This window comes from Hetaerina americana, unplaced genomic scaffold, assembly GCF_022747635.1.
Source record: "Hetaerina americana unplaced genomic scaffold, ioHetAmer1.1.p SCAF_11, whole genome shotgun sequence".
NCBI lineage: Eukaryota > Metazoa > Arthropoda > Insecta > Odonata > Calopterygidae > Hetaerina > Hetaerina americana.
In genome coordinates, this window is record NW_027286181.1 from 43,122,744 (window position 1) to 43,144,078 (window position 21,335).

Here is a 21,335-nt window from a genome sequence, read left to right on the forward strand (position 1 = left end):
ACCCTCCAGTGCAAACATGAAACAAAGGCTGTCGGAGCGGCCGAGAGGGGCAAACAGGGATATTCGGGGGATAGGGAAAGGGCGAAGCGGGAGGGCGGTGAAGGGGAGTGAGAGGAAGAGCGTGGGTGAGGGCGGGCAGTGGGAGTGACCACCGCGTATTATGTGACGCTCGGCGAGCGGAGAGAACGAAGGCGGGGGAAATGAGTAAAAGGGAGAGAAACGGAGGACGGGACTGCATGAAGGGGAAAAGAGCGAAGGGGGAGAAGGGAGTTGGGAAAGCATGCCGTGGCCATTTCATCCATCGGTTGGATAGCAGGAGCGCAGTGGAGAAATGATATTAGTCCTCCGACTACAGGAAGACAAAGGGGGCCAGAAAATATTTCGAGAAAAATGTTATTGGGCAAGAGGAACAATTTTCGCTGGGCGGCTAATTGCTTCAAGAATCATTTCCCCGTAAAGAAGGTTGATGTGAAAAAAAAACAATTCTCGCATCCATTCAAAATGAAATTGCTACAGTCACCCAGGTTTTTTCATTCATACAATTAGGTCACCTTCGCTACCGTTGTAAGTCCACGGTTATTATTCGGAAAACAAGGGGATATAACAACGAAATCCACACCACTAAATACATGGATTCTTCCGTGCTGCTACTCATATAACAGTTCATAAAATAATCATTCGGTAGAAGATTAGATGTTTTAAAAATGAAATACTATGCGATCAATAGGGATAAAATACTTGCCCTTAACAGATGCTAAACTGTACATAGGCCGGAAAAAATTAGCGCTTTCAAATTTATCTTCCATTTATTTTTTCTGGAAAATTTCTAGATTTTCGGCTTTCTTTTAAGTCAAGTTTGCTTTAATTGCAAAATCAAGATTTAATGTTTTAGGACATCATGCTTTTTAGAACTAATGCTTATCGACTTCGTGCTCTGGTATATTAGCAATTACAGCAATGAAAAATACCATTTCTAATTAAAGGAGGATTACACATACATCAACTTTACCTCCATAACTAACGCTGCAGCCTGATATTCAATGGGTTATAACTTGTCATTGTCAAAAAGGAATCTGCTAAAAACGTAGCCGAATTTAGAAACATAAAAAAGGACATTGACAAATATGATTGATGTTTCGACGCTCTTGGTTACAATCTCATATTCATCATGATTTGAGGGACTGTATACATGTATATTTACTAATGCAAAGAAAAACAAAATTTGTATTCACCTCTCTTTTACAGAAATTGCTGGTACCTTTTGAAATTATTTGTGATAAATTAACGATTAATATGTATTAAGAAATGATGGATGCACATATCACACATATATCCTTCATAATTGTAAATACATCTCATATTACAAAAATTTTTGAGAGTGAACAGTTACATTTTTTCTCTCATACATGCATAAAAACACTAACTTGCAAAGCGTTTTTTCTTACCTCCTGGTGTATGTAATTAATGCAGTAAACGGCTATCAGTTACGATATAACCACCGTATAATTGGGGCTAAGGAGATGAAATTCCCACCGTATGGGATACTCTTCCACATTACCCGTAATACACTCAAATTACTTTCCATGTTCCAGAACGAACAATTACCGATAAAACATTTATCTGATTTAGAGGGGAAAAACCATCAAATTTAGGTAACTGATTGAAATGGAATTTTCCAAGGTCAAAGTGTCCTGGTTGGTCTAAGGGCTTATTCAGAATAAAGTCGAGGAGAGAGTAGAACGAATTTTATAATTTCATGACCGTGATGAGGCCGTGGTCATTGTTCTCCGAAGGTAAAGGTGACGCCATGGTGTGAAATTGACGCTAGGTGTTTGGAAGGTGGAAAAATTGCGCGAACTCCAATGGGAGTAGTTTGTAAGGAGGGTCGATAAATCGTGTAGTATAAACTGAAAACGCTCCAGTGAAAAAGCGGAATCCATTTTCTAAAGAGGATGGAATCACTTAAGGGGATTCAAGGCATTGAAATGAGGGAACCTGGAGTTATACCGGAGAAATTCCATTGCAAAATAAACTGCGTAATTGCTCAGCGTAACCTCCATTATATAAATTATTCCCTTTCTTTGGGAAATGTTTTAGGGATTTTAACTGAAACCTCAACCCCAACCAACTTTAACAATTTTATGAATCAAAAGCTGAAATATTTTCTATATATTTCATAGATCTTCTGTTCATTAAGTTTATACAAGTATCGCTAGTTATTTTTTCTCGATTCATATTTATTTTACGACTTCCTTTTATACAGCTCGCTGAATAAAATCTGTATTTGCTATTGAATGTGAATTGGAAGTGAATTTAAATTGGAAACACTTTTGTGATGACAAAGTTAAGTATGAAGATACATTTTTAATATTTTGTACGTAAACACCAGCTCAAATGATTCAAAATCAATACCGAGACCAAACAATATAACTTTAATTTAACTGTTTGATAGTGCACACAATAATATAACCTTCTTTTTATAATCCGCAAATAACTATGAAAGAGCAATTTACAGTGCATTTTATATTGCACTTCAATTAGTTGGGGGATTATTATAAATATCAATTATTTCCACATACATACATTCACACATATATTTATATTATTTATTAAGCAAGTTCATATAAAGGTTAATAGCGATGATAGCACCTCACATCACGGTCAAATTATTCACAGGTTTATTTGTAGGCCATATTATACACGATTATTGTTTATAAACTTTAACTTTTATTAAATTTAATCTAAAGATAATTGATGAATAATTTATCATGTCTTTAGGTAACTCTTTAATCGTGAGAGAAATGTTACTGGCAAAAAAATATTAACTGTCGACGGATTAAAAGAGAAAAACAAACAAATATCAAACAAAACAATATTTGGACAGAGTTATATATTATGTAAAATTTGCTAACTTTCCCCTGGAATGTATTCTTTAACTTGAAAATTAGTCCAATGGTAAGAGGAATGATTTATCTACTTGAAATGAGTCTCAGTTTTCCCATTTTACACTTGGAATCTAATCACTATTCGATCGAATGGAGCCAACAGGTAGGCTTTTGTCACCAATGTTTGCTAACACGGAGTTCCCCCTAGATACACCTGTGCCCACCCAAAACACTCAAACCCGATCCTTTCCTCTCACCCCTCTGCCCCTTCTAGTTTAGCATACCGCTCAAGCATTAAAAGCAGATGCAGCAGACAATCGATGACGCTTAGTGTGGAGGGGCAAGGCTCCTGCGGACTTTCGATTCTCGTACTATAAGCAAAGCCGCCCATGTATATAAGGGGATAATAAATATATTTTTCAGAGAGCTAAAAATGAGAGTTTGTTGTCGATAGGAACCATAAACAAGAATTCATCACTCACAGAAGGCTATCATGTTCAGATTGAACATTATCCATCTCGTTGCGGGAAAATAACATGTGAATATGATTTCGACTGTATTATATCGAATTTACGAATAAATTAGACAGGATGATTATTATATCCGATACATCTCCAGAAAGAGATTGAAAACATATGTATGCTTTTCAAAAATGCTATAAATTTGACGTAGCAAGAAGAGCGATGACAACTTTCAGCGGAGTTGTCTTAGAAGTTTAAAGTCAAATGTTTGATAGCGAAACGTTTCATTTTTATTAAAAACTAACGACTAAAGTTTTTTCAGCAATATGCATCATGGATGTACAACATTAAAAATAATAACTTATTTTAAATGAGATGGAAAACATTACGCTTTAAAAATGTCCGTTTCATTATTTTTAACCTTCATAAGATATTTGGGTAACCTCCACCAGTTAGGTGATCGGTCCACAAAGAATTCATGTGGGTTCCCAGTTTTTTTGGGATACTAAATATCCTGAACGATTATTTGGAGCAAACCATATTGAATTAGTAATAAAACGGTGAATTTTACGCTCCAAACGAAAAAATTCCTATCGTGCATCAATTATGCCCTGAGAAAAAGAATATGGAGCCTGGGTCTGCATTCTGCCAGGCCCTTGAAATTGAGAATGCGTATGAAAAAAGAAAGAGCATCTCTCCGTAAAACCCGCTGTCATTTAAGAGTAAGGAGAGGGGAGGTGGTGGTCGCGCTCGAAGGCATGGAGGAGACCTTTGGAACTCTGAGGAAAATAAAGGAAACAACGCGAAGGTAAGAATGAGGAAGGGTGAAACGGCGGTAAAGGAAAGAGATTGGGCAAAAGGGAACTTAAGGGAACAAGAACGTATGAATTGCTCGGATAACGGGAAGCGGGTGGGAAGAGACCTGAAAGGAAGAGGGTGGGTTTAAGAGATAATAAAATGAACGGAAGTATGAGCTTGGAAGCGATAAAAAATGCACGAAGTAGGGATATGTGGGAGGAGGGTGGTTCGAGTTGCTTCGAAACGGGAAAGGTGGGGTTCATGAATTGAGGGAGGGAAATCAAAGGAAATACAGAGAGTGAATGAATATTGAGAGCGACCTATGTCCCTGTTACAAAAAAGAAGAGGAAAAAGTGGCGAAAAAAAGGATTTGAAACTGGTAGAGATATAGAATCCTAACAAATTTCTTTAGCGAAAACAGGACAGGAATAAAACTGAGACAATAAATGAATCAAGAAAGACTTTCAGAAAATACAATTTTCTTAGCCGTGCCTACTAAGTGGACTTGAATTGCTCTATGGGGATTACAGATGTAGCAAAACTGCGTTAAATAAAGAATTTTAGGCTTGTGTTTATACGTTTAAGAAATTATTTCATCATTCAAATTCATTGATCAGGTCTTGGTAATATAAATATTTATCTTCCGGAATTTTAGGGGATGATTCTATAAATATGTCTTCTCTTTTTCAGATAAAGTCAAAAGAGTTTGAATATTATATCATCGGCATAATATTTAATATTTGAGGCATGTTTCTTCATCTAAAAATTTAAAGATTTCAGCCAAATTCAATTTCAATAACATTTAAAATCCTTTCTGAACCTACGGAAAGATGTTTCAGGCTATTTTAGGCTGTAATATGATAAAATAGTTACGGCCTAAAGATTTACTTTCATTATTTTCTCATCTGACTTAATTTCACGAGTAATTAAATTGCTATCAGCTTGACTGAAAGAGTTAAAATATTAAATTTACAGTAAAAGGACTGGTATACGAGGATAATCCCAGAAATACTCGGCCAAACGAATAAAACACAAAAATTTTGGAAAAAATGTATTTATTTTTTCAACATAATCTCCTTTCACCTGCATACACTTTAACCCGCGATGTAAAATAAGTAGGATACCCTTTTTATAATAAGAATTATTCTTGCTCTTTAAAATAGCAATTACCTGACGATAACACTTCCTCACAGTTGGAAAATCTTTGACCACCGAGCTATTTTTTCAAGTTTTGCGAACGGAAAATAATCAGAGGGGGCTACATGTAGCAAATAGGGTGCATGAGTTAGCAATTCATTCTTAAATTTATGAATTTCAGTTATTGCAATAACGGATTTGTGAGCTGGTGCATTGCCTTGAAACGCACTTTCTTCTTAGCTATTTTAGCAGCCGCTTGTGCTTCATTTTTTAGTTCAAACGTTGCAATAAGTTCGAAAAATACTCGCCTTTTTCAAGATAGCCAATGAAAATTATCCTACGACCACCCCAAAATACTGACACCATAACCGTGCCTGCAGATGGAACGATCTCCGCCTTCTTTGGAGGCAGTACTCCTTTTGATTCCATTGTTTTGATTAGCCTTTTGTCTCGGGTGTGAAGTAATGGGCCCATGTTTCATTCACGGTTATGAAATGGTGCAAAAATTTTAGCTCCCTACACTTTTCACAGTTTCTCAAACTTTTTAATCCGTTCAAAAAAAAAAGATTTCGAAAAATCCTCAAATATGTATCCATGATTGCGATGACCCCGTCGTTCGGCGTGAATCCTTTACCGCCGGAACATTTTTTAACATTTGAAAATAAAAAAAATACTGAGGACCAAATTTGGTGACTATGGTGGATGTTTTAATGATTTGAACTTTAATTCTATAATATGCCATAAAAACTTCGCAGGTGAGCACGCTAGCGTAATTTTAACGGTAGATAATATTTTCCTTTGCCAAATAAGGACGTTTTTCCTCAACTACTTCACTCAAATACTGCAATAATTACACATAATAATCTCCATCTATCGCTTTTACTTAATGCAAAAAAATCGAGGCATATGATTCCGAATACACCTGAAAATCCGTGGCCAACACCTTGTCGGCCGATTTCACCGTTTCCAAATTCCTCGGAGCTCGATCGCCTTTAGACAACCGCCATTTCGACTGTTCCATTTTCTCTGGAGTGTAGTGGTGTACCTATGTATGTTTTGTCCACACTTAAATATCAATGTAGAAATTCGCCAGGATTGAGACGGGAAATCACTAAACCAAACTCCGGATCGAACACACGATTAGGCCTATTCTTTATTGAGAGCAAACGCGGCACCCAATCTTGGCCCGGACTTTTTTTCACACCCCATTTTTAATACTAATTTGAGAACACTGTACTTTGTGATATGGTCTCAAATATTTTGCGAATTTGGAATGGTTGATCAACAAAAACCGAGAATTTTGTTTATCATTTCAGTAGGTAGTCAATTCCACTGGGCGTCGCGAACGATGTACATCATTTGTGGGTGTACGGCCACGTTTGAACAATCGAATTTTAAACAGTCGCCAGCACATTAACAGATGTGCAATGAACTTCATCCATGTCGATTTTGATATTTTGGGGTGTTTAGCCTTTTAAAAGTGTTTTAAAACCGCAGGAAACTCATTTTACTTTCATTTTCTCAAAAAAACAAATTCTTGTCACTTCAATGGAATATGTAAGGGGAACCACGCTATGGATATAGGTGAAACTTAAACAGCTGTCAAGGGAAAGATGAGACTTACTGAAAGGAAAACTTTTCCAACACTACGAGCACCATCTCTTGGGTTTTCCCAGGAGTTATTGAACGACCCAAGTAAAATAAGGATGAGATGGTATTGACTTTTCAAAGGAATGGATAAAGGCGATGTAGATTTTATAGACGGATTCAGACGGAATTAACTTAATATTCAGAGTTTGGATTGTGTTTTGAAATAATCCCATCATGCACATACTATCTGCCTTAGTTCGTAAACAATAAAAGGTATTAGAGGGAGAAGGGTCGGGAAGAAGCACTAATATTTTCGAAGACCAATAAAATATGAACAATTAAAACTTGCAAAGTCGTTGTGGAGAATATAAAATTGGGGTTTAACCTAATTCAATTTTTCCCAACCAGTAGAAAAATATTACATTTAAGCAATAACAATTTGCTCAATATTTTTGTGAATTATTACACAGAATGGCGTTGTTAAATACAATTCCATGTTGTCATTTACCACCGTTAAATACCTATGAAACCCGAAGAGTCCACTTCTCTGATTGAATAGGCCGACTAGAATGATGATATAACATCTGCCCTTTTAAAAATGTTTTTTTGCCAAGGAAACGCAGCATAGAAATATTTTCAGACGCATGGAGTGCAGATTTCCATAGAAGCCAAGCTTTGATTATTAACCAGAGGAAAAGAGGGTGGCGCAAAGACATGGAGTTTCGTGTAAATATAAGAGGTTAAATGAACTGAGCGATATCTTAAACTCTCTTTTGAAAAGAAACTGTGAAAATTGCATAAGAAACTAAATTAAGGTTCAAATCTATTCCAAATTACTTCATGCTGTAAAATAGTCAAAATAAGAGGAAATTATAAGAGATATTTCAGGAATGGAACACAGAAAAAAGATATTGGGATTTGATTGAGCACCTTTTTATAAATTATAAAAAGGGGAGTTTTTAGTGTCTAGTGCCTAGTCAGCGCACTCTCCCAAACACGACAGCAGATTTCAGATGAGCAAATTTAAACGCTTGAAACGTCAGATATTAACTTATGTAGAACTACTAAAAGCTATTTAATCAGAAATCATACTCTAGGGATTTGAAGGGTGTGGTTCATATCACACACTAAAGAAAAAGGAAAGGTATTGTGAAAATTCGAAGGAATTATCCACGAGCCTAAGCTCTGAATCTGTCAATAAATATAAAATAATATCCTTCACTACGTTCTCATTTCATTTAAATTCGTTAATGCCCTTTTCTCCTGCAATAAAATACGCCTGAACCAAAACTATCCCCATCTACAGAGTGAAGCAGAATGGACTCCCTCATATGATGGGTTAATTAAAAAAAACACCAACCAAGATAATTAAAAAAAGTTTTTAGTTCTGAAAGTTGCATCTAATTTCATATTTTTTTATAAAATTCCAAAAATTAACTCATCCATGTGACAACCTTGGTAAGTGATGCACATGTTGAGTCGTTCAAAAAAGTTTATGAAAACTCTTCTCCACATATCTTGCGTTATTCCAGCTATCACATCTGTAATTTCCTCTTTATGAGCTTCAAAAGTCCTTGGGCAAATTTGCTAAACCACAGCTTTGAGATACCGTCTAAGAAAAAGTGGTATGGGATCAAATCTGGGGAGCGAGGGGGGAGCAATGATACATCCCCTCGTAAGAAGATCACGTTGACGGGAAATTTTTCTTGCAGGATTTGGCGTGAACGACGGGCGGAATGAGCCGTGGCACCATCCTTTTGAAACCAAAAGGCTTGTGTCATATTCCTCATATTATTCTTCCCTTTTGGAGAGTTAAAAGTTCTCCAGCATCTAAAACTATTGCACTGAGTTCTCAGTAACAGTTGAACCTCAATAAACAAAAAAGGTAAGGCCCAATAATGCCTATGGAGGATACAGCGCACCAAAACATCCCTTTGGGGCTATGATGAGGTCTTGGGTGAAGTTCGTAAAGGTTGTTAGCCACCCAGTAATAAATATTTTACTTTTTCACTGAGCTGGATAGGTGATCATACACTTCATCTCTAGACCACAGACCCCTCTGCATCGCCATGACGGCATTATTGTTCTTAAAGAACGATTCTACGACAAAGCCTCGATTTTCATCAGACCACTGCATGATAATTACTATAACTGGCGCTGTTAACTCAGCTAACACCATTACTCCTACTCCAGTTATTTAGCTCCGCAATCTTAAGTGATTATTTTTTAACTATGTACTTTATTCTATCTCACCCTGTATCCCTTTCCATTCCTAAATTACCTAAGCCGATTATTTATATCATTCTACCTAATTCTGCGCTTGGTCTTTCATTTCAATTTACCTTCTTAACAATCTTGTCAGTAATCTATTGTTTCCTTGTCCTTTTGCCATTTACTGTTCGTAAGGTCTCGTCTGTGGTCTTCGATATCCCATTCTTGATATATTCATATTTTTCTTCTAATTTACTAGTATTTTTGTCCTCATAACCACATGCGAGATGGAGGGTTACATCATCTATGATGTAACCTACATTCAAAGACCTTTTGGTCATACTTTACAACCAAAATTTTTGAAAAATATAATACTTAATATTCACAAAAGGCACTTGAAGACGACAACTATCAATTAAATTAATATTTCAACAATTAAATCATTGCCAAAAATTCATCCTTAAAGGAATTATCTCTCAAAAGCTTGAAGGATAGAACTGTGAATTTATAAAAAAAACGAAAAAGTCGAGGGTCATTACTATTACTAAAAATTTATCATCCATAAAATATACTTATAAAATTTCTGTTTATTTAATCAAGAAAAATTAATATCTTTATCAAAATTATCTTTTGTCAGTGATGTTGAAAAAGGATGCTATGTAAGATGGTTTAGAAATATGAATTACGAGATCGTAAATGCTATATAAAATCAAGCAAACAAAATTTTTTGGAGATAGGAAATATCTCCAGTAATAACTCCATGAAAATATCTAATTCAGGTTTTCGTTTATTTAGGTGAGTTCGGATTTTAATTTTATTCAAGGAAAAGGAAATAAAAATTATACGTAATGTAGCTGGAAGCGTTTATTTGGAAAATATATGGTATTGCCGTTAGGGCAAGGAAATAAAACTGGGGTCCCTCCAAACCTCTTTCAAACCCCAGTGTGCCGAAGCAGTGGACTGACAAGAAATCCGCAATCATTTTGCAGGGGATGTAGAGTGGGAGAAAAACCACGCATTACGGAATTTATGCGCGTTTGATCGCGTTCCTCCACTTTTCACCCGCTGGAAATGAAATTCCCGGGGACATATGAAGCTGCGTCACTCTCGCTCAAGAGGGGAGAGGCGAAAAAAGACCAAAATCATAAATCCTGTGTGCGACGTAATTGCACTTCCAGTAGTGGATGAGAGGGGAGGGAGTTTTTCGGTAGGGAAAGGCGGAAAAAATCAAATTCAGCCAAAACATGGGGGAAAAATGTACAAAGGGAAAGAATCTCTCCTCTTCCTCTGGCTTTCGGCCTTTTTGGAGGCGAAGTATTATAATGGGGAGGGAGAATGTGGATTTCCCTGGCAACATGTTTCAAGGAAGCTAAAAAAGAGGTTCTCGGTAGCATGGAGAGGGAAATATCTTAGAATAGTTTCAAAAAACAAGGAAATACATAAATCAGGGGATAAAAACTTACGCCGTTAAGTTTGGAAGCATCAGAATTTGACAAGGTTTTAAATAAAAAAAATTAGAGATTTTCTCAAACAAAAATTGAAACAAAATTTGGTAACTGAATATATAATATTTGATTCCAGGAAGGAATATTAGCATTGAATTTCATGTCTTACTTTTAAATACATAAAAATTGCAACTTAAAAACTGACGCTCATATACTAACGTAATGACGTTCATTAAAAAAGCTTTGAATTAAAAAAAAAGCGCCGTCAATTTTTCACAGGTAGTTTAATACTCAAATAGTTTCGCGGCCTTCCATAATTTTCAAGTAAACACGATCATGCAATAAACGGAAACTAGTCATCGTAAAAATGACAGCGGAAAACTGAAACTATGTTTTTTTCACTATGAACCATATCTGATGCATAAGATCTAAGGGCGCATTATATAATAGAAAAGAGTCAACCTTCTTTTAAAATATTTGTTATTTTTCCCGGGGAAAGGGTAATAACCGTAGAATTACATTAGGGTAGGAGAAAACTCGCTCCTTTTGAAGTGTAAGAAATCCTAATGAGGCAGGAAAAGTGGATAGAGGCGTTTTCATTTACGATGGAAGGTAGATGATTTTGACAGAGGCAAGTAAATCAGGTAAAGCAAGGTATTGGTAGGAAATACGTAGGTTATTGGATGTTATGGTGGAAGAAAGAAAAGACATGTGGGTTTGAAGGAGTGGCCTTTGCAGTGAGGGGTTTCACGCTAGGAAACGCTCTTAGGTGACTCTGGAAAATATGGCAGTGGCTCCGTCTCCATGTCCATCCAAAACCTTCCTTCATCAGTATAGGAGTATTAATTAGTTAATCCTGGCAAATTTATTTAATCTGTACAAACCTTTGAACAAAAAACGGAGAGTTTCTAGGCATTATGGGAGAGGCAAGAGTGTTATTGGGAAAAATTCAAAGAAGGCAGAACAATCAATGTAAAGCATTTTGACTATCGGTGGAATTCTGACGAGTGTTAAATATAGGAGAAAGTTAGGAAAGCGAGGTAGAGAGAAAAAAATGGTGAACGGGAGGAAAGAAGACAAAATGTATGCGGAATGGGCGAACCGTTTATAGTAGTGTGGGTGGATAAGTTGTGTCTTGTTAAGTGAGACAGAAATGTAGGATAATGTATGTCTATAATTATGTTGAAAATGTAAGTCTAGGTCTATCCAAAACCTACCTTAAACGATACCTATTGATGTAGTAAGCATTAGTTGGTCAGTACTTTTTCAGTTATTTTACAGCGGTAATGCGAGAGATATGGCATGAATATTTGTTACCACTTTAGGGTAGACTACCAAATAATGAATACCCAGAATACTATTCCTCCCCTTGGAAGACGCACGCATTTATATTCAACGTGAAATGCGCTCCACGCCAAACATTTCTCTCTTAGGTCAGGGAGTAAGAGTGGACCAAACGAAAATATAAAAAGTGGACGAAGACGGACAATAAATGAGTGAAGGAAGTGAATTTTCTAGTACAGGTGGACGGGAAGCATGCTGGCAGGGAAAACGCATTGGGTAAAATGTCACGTCCCCCGCTGTCGTATCCTTCGTCCCTCACGAGAAAAATTAGGGCAAAAATACGGAAAAGTAGCCGGGGGGGGGAAAGCGTGAGAGGCGGGGAAGAAGGAGCTGGAAGTGAGTGGGGAGAGGAAAGGGACGCGTGGGAGGTCACGCGGGCGTGAAAGGGGCTGAGGTGCGGGGGTTTGGGCGGTTCGGCTGGTTCAGTCGGTGGTCTGGGAAAGTGCGAGGGGCGGAAGGAAGGTCGGAAAGCAATCAATCATCTCACACCTTCGCGTAGAGGGTCAGCGGCTTGTGGGCGGGGGTAGAGTGGGGAAGGGTGATGGAAGAAGACGAAGGAAAGCGGCGGTGGAGGAGTTGGAGAAGGGGGTTAAGAGAGAAGGAAATGGTCGGTCGAAAGGCCTTACGACGATCGGCAGCACCTGGGGAGGTTCTAAGGGGGACCGATAGATGGCGTTAGGGGCAGAGTGACGCCTGTGGGCGTATTCTGTTGGGTGGTTGGGGAGGAGGAGTGGGACCTTTATTAAGGTCGAAGATGGAGGACCTGGAGAGAGATAGTGGGGAAAGGAGTGAGGAGAGGAAAGAGAGGAAAGAGGTAAGGACACTTTCGAGATGAGATAGGGAAAATGGACAGTTTCTCGAGGTAAGTTGGGGTTAAAGTATGGCGGGGTAGATACAACAACAATAAGAGGGAGTCCAATGGTAAAATTATGATGGGAAAACATTGAACAATTCTATCAATAAAATTTAAGGAATAAGCAAATAAAATATACATTGATTTTGTATTGAATAAAAGTTAGGAAGAATTCAATATCTTTTGGGAAGCATTATATATCGTTTTTTTTAATTTTGAGATTCCACGAAAAACTAAAAGATATAGTCAAACGCTATTAATGCTAAAATCACCTCAGTACTCAAGTACGCAAGGAATTTTCAAAAGTTCTTTGAAGTTTCTTTCAAAAGTTTTTTTTATAAAACGAAGGGAGTCACTGAAAATTGTGTAAAATATTCTATTTTTTACGTCTAGAAACATTACAACCATACCTACCATGACTGTAACTGTAATTATTTTGGGGATCAAAGTATAAGATTTTATAAGATGATCCCAAAGTGCACTAGAGAAACTCAAACATTCCCATTCAATTAGGTCACTGATTAATTTTTATCAATGACATAATTTGATTAGTAAGTTTTGGCTTTCATCAATGCCTACCGTTGGAAAGGCAAAGCGTACATATTTATGACCAGGGGTAGACGTAAGAAATAAGGCTTGATTTTAATTTCATAAACGTTTAATAGGCAAAATATTTTATAATTCGAAAATCATTTTTGTGGAAGTGAATACTTGTATTCAAGTAATTAAGAAATCTTCTATTCAAATGAACATTTCCATTTAATGGCACAAATTGAACATCCCCACATTAATACTGTAGGCAGGTAGGACCTTTTCTTCGCATATTTATTTCCTCCTAAGTCACTTCCAAGCCGAGGATGATTTTTTAAAGCAATATAACGGGTGAGGAATAATATATTTCCTGCTAGTACTTCAGATTAAGGAGCAGTGACAGTATTATATTTCGAAGGTAATCTCTTCAATAGGTAAATATTTTCTAAAGATAATATAATATTATCTCCAAAAATGTTTTTAAGCCACAATAAATCTTTACACTAATGAAAGGATTTTGTTTTTTAGATGGGATAACAAGGCATTAACTAACCAATTCAACTTGTGCTTGGTCAACCACAACATTCAAACCTACGTCAATTTCGTGGAGAATTATTCATATCATGAACTTGATTAACACGCATGGCGTGACGAAACTAATTGAACAATTAAGTGCGGTGATTTAAACTGATAACCATGAAAAATACTCCATTACATTGTAAAGAGTACGTAAATGAGTTTATTAATTTGCTAAAGTTAAAACACGTTGCTCATTGGTCTGGGTACGCTGGCGGGCTTACAAATTTTCTGACTACAAGGAATATCCTTCAAAGAGCAATATACGTGACTTTGCCATGGAAAACTCTTTAACAGATAGGTTTGATTAATTAAGTTCGTGTGATTGGCAACGACTAAAACTGACCGTACCTAATTCAACACACGCAATTTCGACATGGAAAAAGTAACTACGATCAAAACTCAGATTAGTCAAGTTTCATGCCAGGATAAAATCCTCTCGATGAATATACGCCGTCGAGCCAAAAGGGCAACCTAGTTTCGCAGAACACACATGAGAACATGCTGGTATGCGGAGCTTTGACGAAGCGTCCGTTTCTTTATAAGGTGAGCTGACAAAATCGATAATCATTCTGCAAACGTATTCCTGGAACGGGGCAATATAATTGACGCCGGCCGATTGGGAGTGAAGGGCAGGTTGGTGGGAAAGGGAGGAGGTGAGTGGTTAGGAGGATAGAGAGTATGAGGGGATGCGGTGGCGGCGTGGATGATTAAGGCATGGACCGAAAGTTTTTAGTGGGAATACTAGCGGCAACAGTATAAAATAACAGGAGGGTATTCCAAATCAATGAGATCCCCACAAAAATCATCGAGATGACTTTGGAGCATGCCGGCGTACGTATTTTTTCACTTTTTTCTGTCTCATTAATGTAAAAAGCTTTCTCCGCGTTGGAATAAAGTGATTTAGTAAAGCTTATCGCAGTTAGATGGAACTATTAATTATCCACGCTTGTGGGTGGGATTCGATGTAATTAAATACAAAAAAAATAAATCCTACGTTGGCGAATACGAGTTTGACTTAGCAAACCAATTGCAGCGGTGACAAAATATCATTGGTAATTTCACAAATGATAATGGCTGGTAGATGCCATCCACTCTATCAGAGGATTAGAAGGGATGCTTCGAAAAACAAAGATCATTAATCATAGTGATTTGCTTTAAATGAATGTATTGAGCGGTAAAAATTAAGCAACTTTTTCCACGAAATGATGAGAGTTGGTACGGAGTAGATTGCGAACCGTTTAAAATAATATTGCATTCAAGGAGTAACTTAAGATATCTACGATTAGACCCATTGATTGAACTAAAAGAACTATCGCTATTTTTATGATTTTAAAAAATTAAGAAAGTAAAATCACGTTTAATGCCATAAAAAATAGTATTTGAAATATTCGCAGAAATTAATTATTGGATTTTTTATTAGTGAGGTGATGGCTACAATATACACAGTATTACGGTCAAAGATATGGTCGATGTTTAAATGAGTTTTGAACAAGATGAGCGCATTCAAGCGTTTTTTCTGAGGTTATTCATATATAAATATAAAATATGACTTTGATTGGCGATTATTTATATTTTATACAGGATGCGTTCCAAAAGTAATGTAATTTAACGCAAATCACTGGTGATGAAACCTAGGTTTATGAATACGACCCAGAAACAAAACGCCAAAGCTCTGAGTGGTAAACCGACCAGCCCCCCAAACCCAAAAAGGCAAGAATGAGCAAATCAAAAGGGAAATTTGGTGCACTTTGTCTTTTTTGACAGTAAAGGAGTGGTCCATAAGGAGTTTGTTCCTCAAGGACAGACAGTTAACGCTGCCTACTACGTGGATGTGCTGAAAAGACTCCGAAAAAGGATCATCAGGACGAGAAAATACATCTCCGCTACCTAGCAACTCCATCATGACAAAGTATACCGATATCAAAACTTTAATAATACGATTTCTTCTCTGAAAACATAGCACAAAGGAATGATTTTTTATTATTACTATCAAAGTAGATTATTGGGTAGACCTTGGACAAAATAAGTCTTATGTAATTTTTTCAATATTTTCTATATAAATTATGAATTGGAACCAAGTAAGCATTAGAGTTTAAGATAAGAAGTTTTTGACACAAATAGTATTTTGAGATCATTGCAAATTCCTGAAGATTTACCTATAAGGAAAACTTCAGGTGGGTCAATTAGATCCAAATGTATTTTAACCAAAGTTCTTTTAGAATTGTTAAAAAGAGCTACATTTTAATTATTTTAAAACATTGTCATTTTCAGTAATGTCTGTATTCATCCATAACCTGCAATACGCGTCAGAAGACCAATAAAAATGATATTTAATACATTTAAACATATAAAAATTATTCACCATACATTTGTTTCTGAATTTTCTTCACACTCGGGAATGGGTAATTTTGATGGATACGGGGAGATAAACTCATATCTTTTAATCAAGCTGATGCACGTAATTAAGATGACCGAGAGAATATATCTCAAGGCGAACATATCATATTTAATAATTTTTATTTAATATCCTGTTTAATTGCCAAATTTTTTACATTTAGTTATAAAACTTGCAATTTGGAAAGTTGGAAATGTTTTGAAAGTAGCTGGCGCAAGCCCCACATAGAAAAAGGATTAAAAAGCTGAAGACTCGAGGGGACTAAAATGATGAGTTGGCTAATCTACAGGCATCTTACCCTCAGGGCCCGGGTTCGAATACTGGAGGCGGCAAATCTTTTTCAGTGGTATCCTGATCCCTACTTGAGGTGCTTTGTAGAGAGCACTTTAAGTGAGTACGCCGTCCGTCGGATGGTGCGTTATGCTGCTGGACCCTTTAGCGCTCATCATTAATAGCAGGCTAATGCCAACGTCGAGGTTTTCTCCCTCCTTATCAACTCCTAGTTATTCCTAATGCTTCCGATGACTTCAGCTGTCGGCCGCCTCCACAAAAGCAACTAGTACTACTACTACTGCACCTCATGGGCAAGGAATCGCTCTCTTACTAGGTCACTGATCTGTTGTGTCGGCTGCATAGCAATAGAAGAGGAAGCTGTGCATGCATTAATACGGAGATGCAAAAAAATTAAAGCTTATATGCACCAGTAGGGATAAATTGGAAGAAAATACTTTGCCAAATAATTTGGGCCAAGCGCCAGGACCTAAAGTTATAATACTGTGTTCGGAGAAAAATATATGCGAGTAAACTGTATGTTAGCTGCGTTCGATTATATAAAACTCCATAATGAAGTAAAATGATGCTGAGATTACGAGTATCTACATGTATGTATAATTAGAGACTAGAATTTCTCCAGTGTATCCAAACGTCCACCTACTAAATTCATAGCTTCTAAGCCACATTATATCGTTCAAAAGCAAGGGATGTATGAATCCTATGCCAAGTGTATAAAGTGTATGTGTAGTGCCTATGTCTCTCATGGAAAAATGTCATAGCCTTAAAATATTGAACAAATTGTTGATTTCATCTAATGGAACCATTTCTGAGAGAATACAAAAATATATCGATAAACTATTTCTTTATAAAGTCGCATCTGCATGAATCTCGGAAGAAGGAACGATCGACCTGAGAAGTATTAAAGTAAGGAGAAATATTCCCTAAAGAGGGATGCCAACCCAACCTAATCAATATTATTCGTTAAGAACGAAGATCCATCGAAGATACATTGAGATGCTGTGTCATCGAAGATACATTGAGATGCTGTGTTGCAATACAGTAGAAGGAAAATGGCAGGTAACATGTACCCAAAGCATAAAAGAGCTGATTTCTTGTACGTAGTTTGTAAAACAACCTAAACATGCATGTTATGATTTAAAGGCATTCCCTGGAAGGAAAATATCTCGGACGAAATATAGTCAACTGCTTTCGGAGGAACATTGTATTCTACGTAAAGACGAGTTGGCCTAAAGTTAGGGACGAAATTTGAGGAGTAAAAAACAGACTATGTACTAAGAAATTGGCCTGCAATGAGTGTAATATATAATTAAAATTTATTTTTTTACTGCTTGCTACAATTAAGTTAGAGGGAAAAGTTTTGATTTTAAGCAAAGCATTTTTTAGAAAATAAATTTCAAAAACATATGCTTCATGAGTTATAAATTCAATAAATTTTACGATATTATAGTGCAGTAATTTATAATAATTAATCACTTGTGGTTTACCGAGTATAAATTAAGTAAACATAAGAACTATCAATGAATAGCCTTCACTTGCCAGGGAATTCCCATATAAATGTATCACTATCAACATGAATCAAGCTGCAAAATGTCAAATAGAAAGGTCATTTAATTCCATTGAAAAAGTTATCCTAGTTAATTTATAATACCAATTCATGAGAAAATCCAACCTTTACAGAGAACCTTTACAGAGAACCTTTAAAAAGTCAAAATGATAAAAACATTGAAATTTGTTTTATTATTTCATCATGAATGATGACATTACATATAAAAGTATTTATGTTCTATGTTTTTGTGCTTACATACAGGTAAATTGAGTATTTCCGACAATAAGACGCCAACATATAAAAAATGAAGGGGAGAGCGAGTGATTAATTTATAGATCACCATAGATCATAATAGCTAACGCCACTTCTGTGCTGAACAATGCATATGGTATATTATGTAAAATTTAGATAAACAATTGGAAAATTGAGATAATTGCGAAATAAACAATTAAATGGACCTTTCAATCATATTAAAAATTCACAACCATTAAAATACTTAAAATGGAAGTTGCAAGCGTCTAATTGGTAAAACGTTGATTTATTGTTCAGGAAAGTCACATTCGGCACTAGCTCTAATAGCATACGTTTGAGTGATATTGTAGCCTGATTTTCCCAAAGCACTACCTTTAAATTCAATGCACCACCGTGATTGCTTCTTAATAACCTGACCTGCTCAAGACAGCTCATTATGGCTATCATTCATAAGGGTTGCAACATTCAAGGCACAAAACTATCAAGTAATTCTTTAGGTGTTTGCGCATTAGTGGCATATAAAAGAACCCTCTTCCATTTACTCATTATTTTTTTCTTGTTCATGACACCTCAGTTGTAAAGAGGCATGAAATGAGTAGTAGTAGTTTTTAGGGGAGGTGACCGACAGCTGAGGTCATTTGCGCCATAGGGGATGAACAGGAAAGTATGAAGGGTGGAGAGAAACCCGGCGTCGGCATTAGCCTACTCTTTACGAAAGGCGCCAAGGGGTCCGAAGCTTAACGTCCCATCCGACGGACGGCGTACTCACTCAAAGTGTCATCCACGAAGCACCTCAAGTAGGGATCGAGATAACTCTGAAAAATATTCAACACCGCCGGGATTTGGACCCGGGCCCTCTAGGTGGGAAGCCAGTACGTTATCCCCCGCACCATCTCGATCCCTGGTATGAAATGACTTCAGCTTAAAAACCTGAGAGATCTCATGCAACTACCTAAAAATAAATCAGGATGAATCAATTCCATTAATTAAAAATAAATCAGGATGAATCAATAAGTCAGGATGAATCAATTCCAACTTTTTACATCTTATTTTCTTTGTGCATAAAAACGTGGGTAAAATTAATAACCAATGGAAAAATAGAAGAAAATACAGTTGTAAAATCATTCTGAAAACGATTACAAAATTAATGAATAGAAGGTTTCATAAACTCCACGATAAAAAACAACACTGGATGGCTAATCAGAGTGAGTGGAGTCCTTAAAGCACGTGTAAATGCGGAGTGAAAACGTGCGTTTTGTCCGGCTAAAAGAAGGCAAATAAGGAATAAGAGCGAATATAAATAAATTTAGGAAAAATGGAGATCTGGGAATGCTGACGAGCAAATAAAAAAAAGGTGTCGAAGGAGACCTCGTCCAAGTTTATTTGATTGCGAAGAAGGAGTAGTGGTGGAAGTGGAAGTTAGGAAGAAGAAAGAGATGGAAAGAAGCAAAAGCAACGATGAGGAAGAAAATTTGGCCTTAAGAAATGTCTCAAGTGGATAGGGAGGCGAACAGGAAGGAGGAAGCATATGCTATCTTGACTACAGGGATAAAGGTTTGAAGGTACCATGTGAATGATTTTCCACTCAGGGTAAGGCTTGGTTTTCTAAAGAAACTCTGTCTGCAAAAGAGTGGGGCACAGACCTCGCTGGACAGGGATTTGAATAGAGATGGGAAATAAAAAAAAGAAAAAAATGGATTTGATAGATTTATTAAGTTAGGATGATTAGAAAATTATAGACAAATATTCATATTCAAGGTCAAAAATATTAAACTCTGTATTTCCTCTTCCAAAAAATAAAACATATTTTTGATGTTTGAGCTTTTCTCTAAAACCTCTCATGCCTTTTTCTACAAGTACCAGTGAAATTGCGAATCCATGATATTGGAAAAAAACATTATTTCGAAGTTAAAAATTTATCCTATTTCTGATAGGTCTTCATTACCATTTTTATCAGATGATTAAGGTTACTTTACAGATTTTCAGGGTGCTTATCAGAACCTTTGTACTTTAACTTGCATTTTCCTTATCCAGTACGTGGATGAAGAATTCTGGCGAAGTTGGAAAGAGTTTAATTACAATTACATTCCGTCAGAACGGCCTGGTTCTTCAAATGAATAAGGGCACCTGGGACCTCTGGCAGCTTGAGCTAGAACATTATAAATACCTCTAATTTAATAATTCCTGGAAACAAAAATACGCATTTAAATTGCCTATTCATATGCACAGTATTTTTAAAAAATATTTTAGTCATGAGGGTCAGGCTAAAATGAGTTAGGTGTATTTTCAATGATATTTCAAATAAAATCACATTTATAAAAATTATTAAGAATATGATGAAACTAATTTCCATCTTTTGGATAACCTCGTTTGATCGTTATTTTATATTATAACAGGTTCATCCTCTTGAGATTATTATATATTTTAATAATGTACTATCATAGCATTCATTAAAATAGTTCATATTTTTACTTAAGCTTATTATATCTATGAAATTATTCAACAATTCTTTAAATGGAATAAAATAAACAGCCAATTCAAAGAGAAGCGGTGAAGAATAACAAACTTATAAGAAAACCTAAAGCTACAACACGAACTGTGTTTTGGAATAGAACTCATTTGGAAGAAGAATATTACAGGTGATCTTAGGCGTATGTCTGTCTAGGAATACGTTAGCCAATCTTCCACTATTCACCTACAGGCATATCGTCATTGAATGATCTTAACACACGTAATCACTTTCTATTTCATACATTGCATTAGTTTGCTGGACATAAAAAATAACTTCTCAAGTCGGTGCAGTTTTAGGTCTATATGTATCTTCACTAGTACTACTGGAAACAAATTATGTACAATAATCATGGCACGCACTAGTGCTGTAAACGGATACTACTCAACTGAAAGATAAGAAATTCTTGGGCCCAACCCAAGGCAAACCTTCAAGCATCAAATTGGACATTCATAGCACTTCGTACATTTCTATGAGATAAATGGAAAATATTTTATCAGCACTT

General features: G+C 36.3%; 1 protein-coding gene across 1 annotated transcript in view; it reads right to left on the reverse strand.

Annotated features, from left to right (window-relative positions):
* LOC139701164 (acid sphingomyelinase-like phosphodiesterase 3b) overlaps nt 1–21,335 on the reverse strand; it is a 1,047,894-nt gene that overhangs the window by 592,781 nt on the left and 433,778 nt on the right. The window lies entirely within an intron of this gene.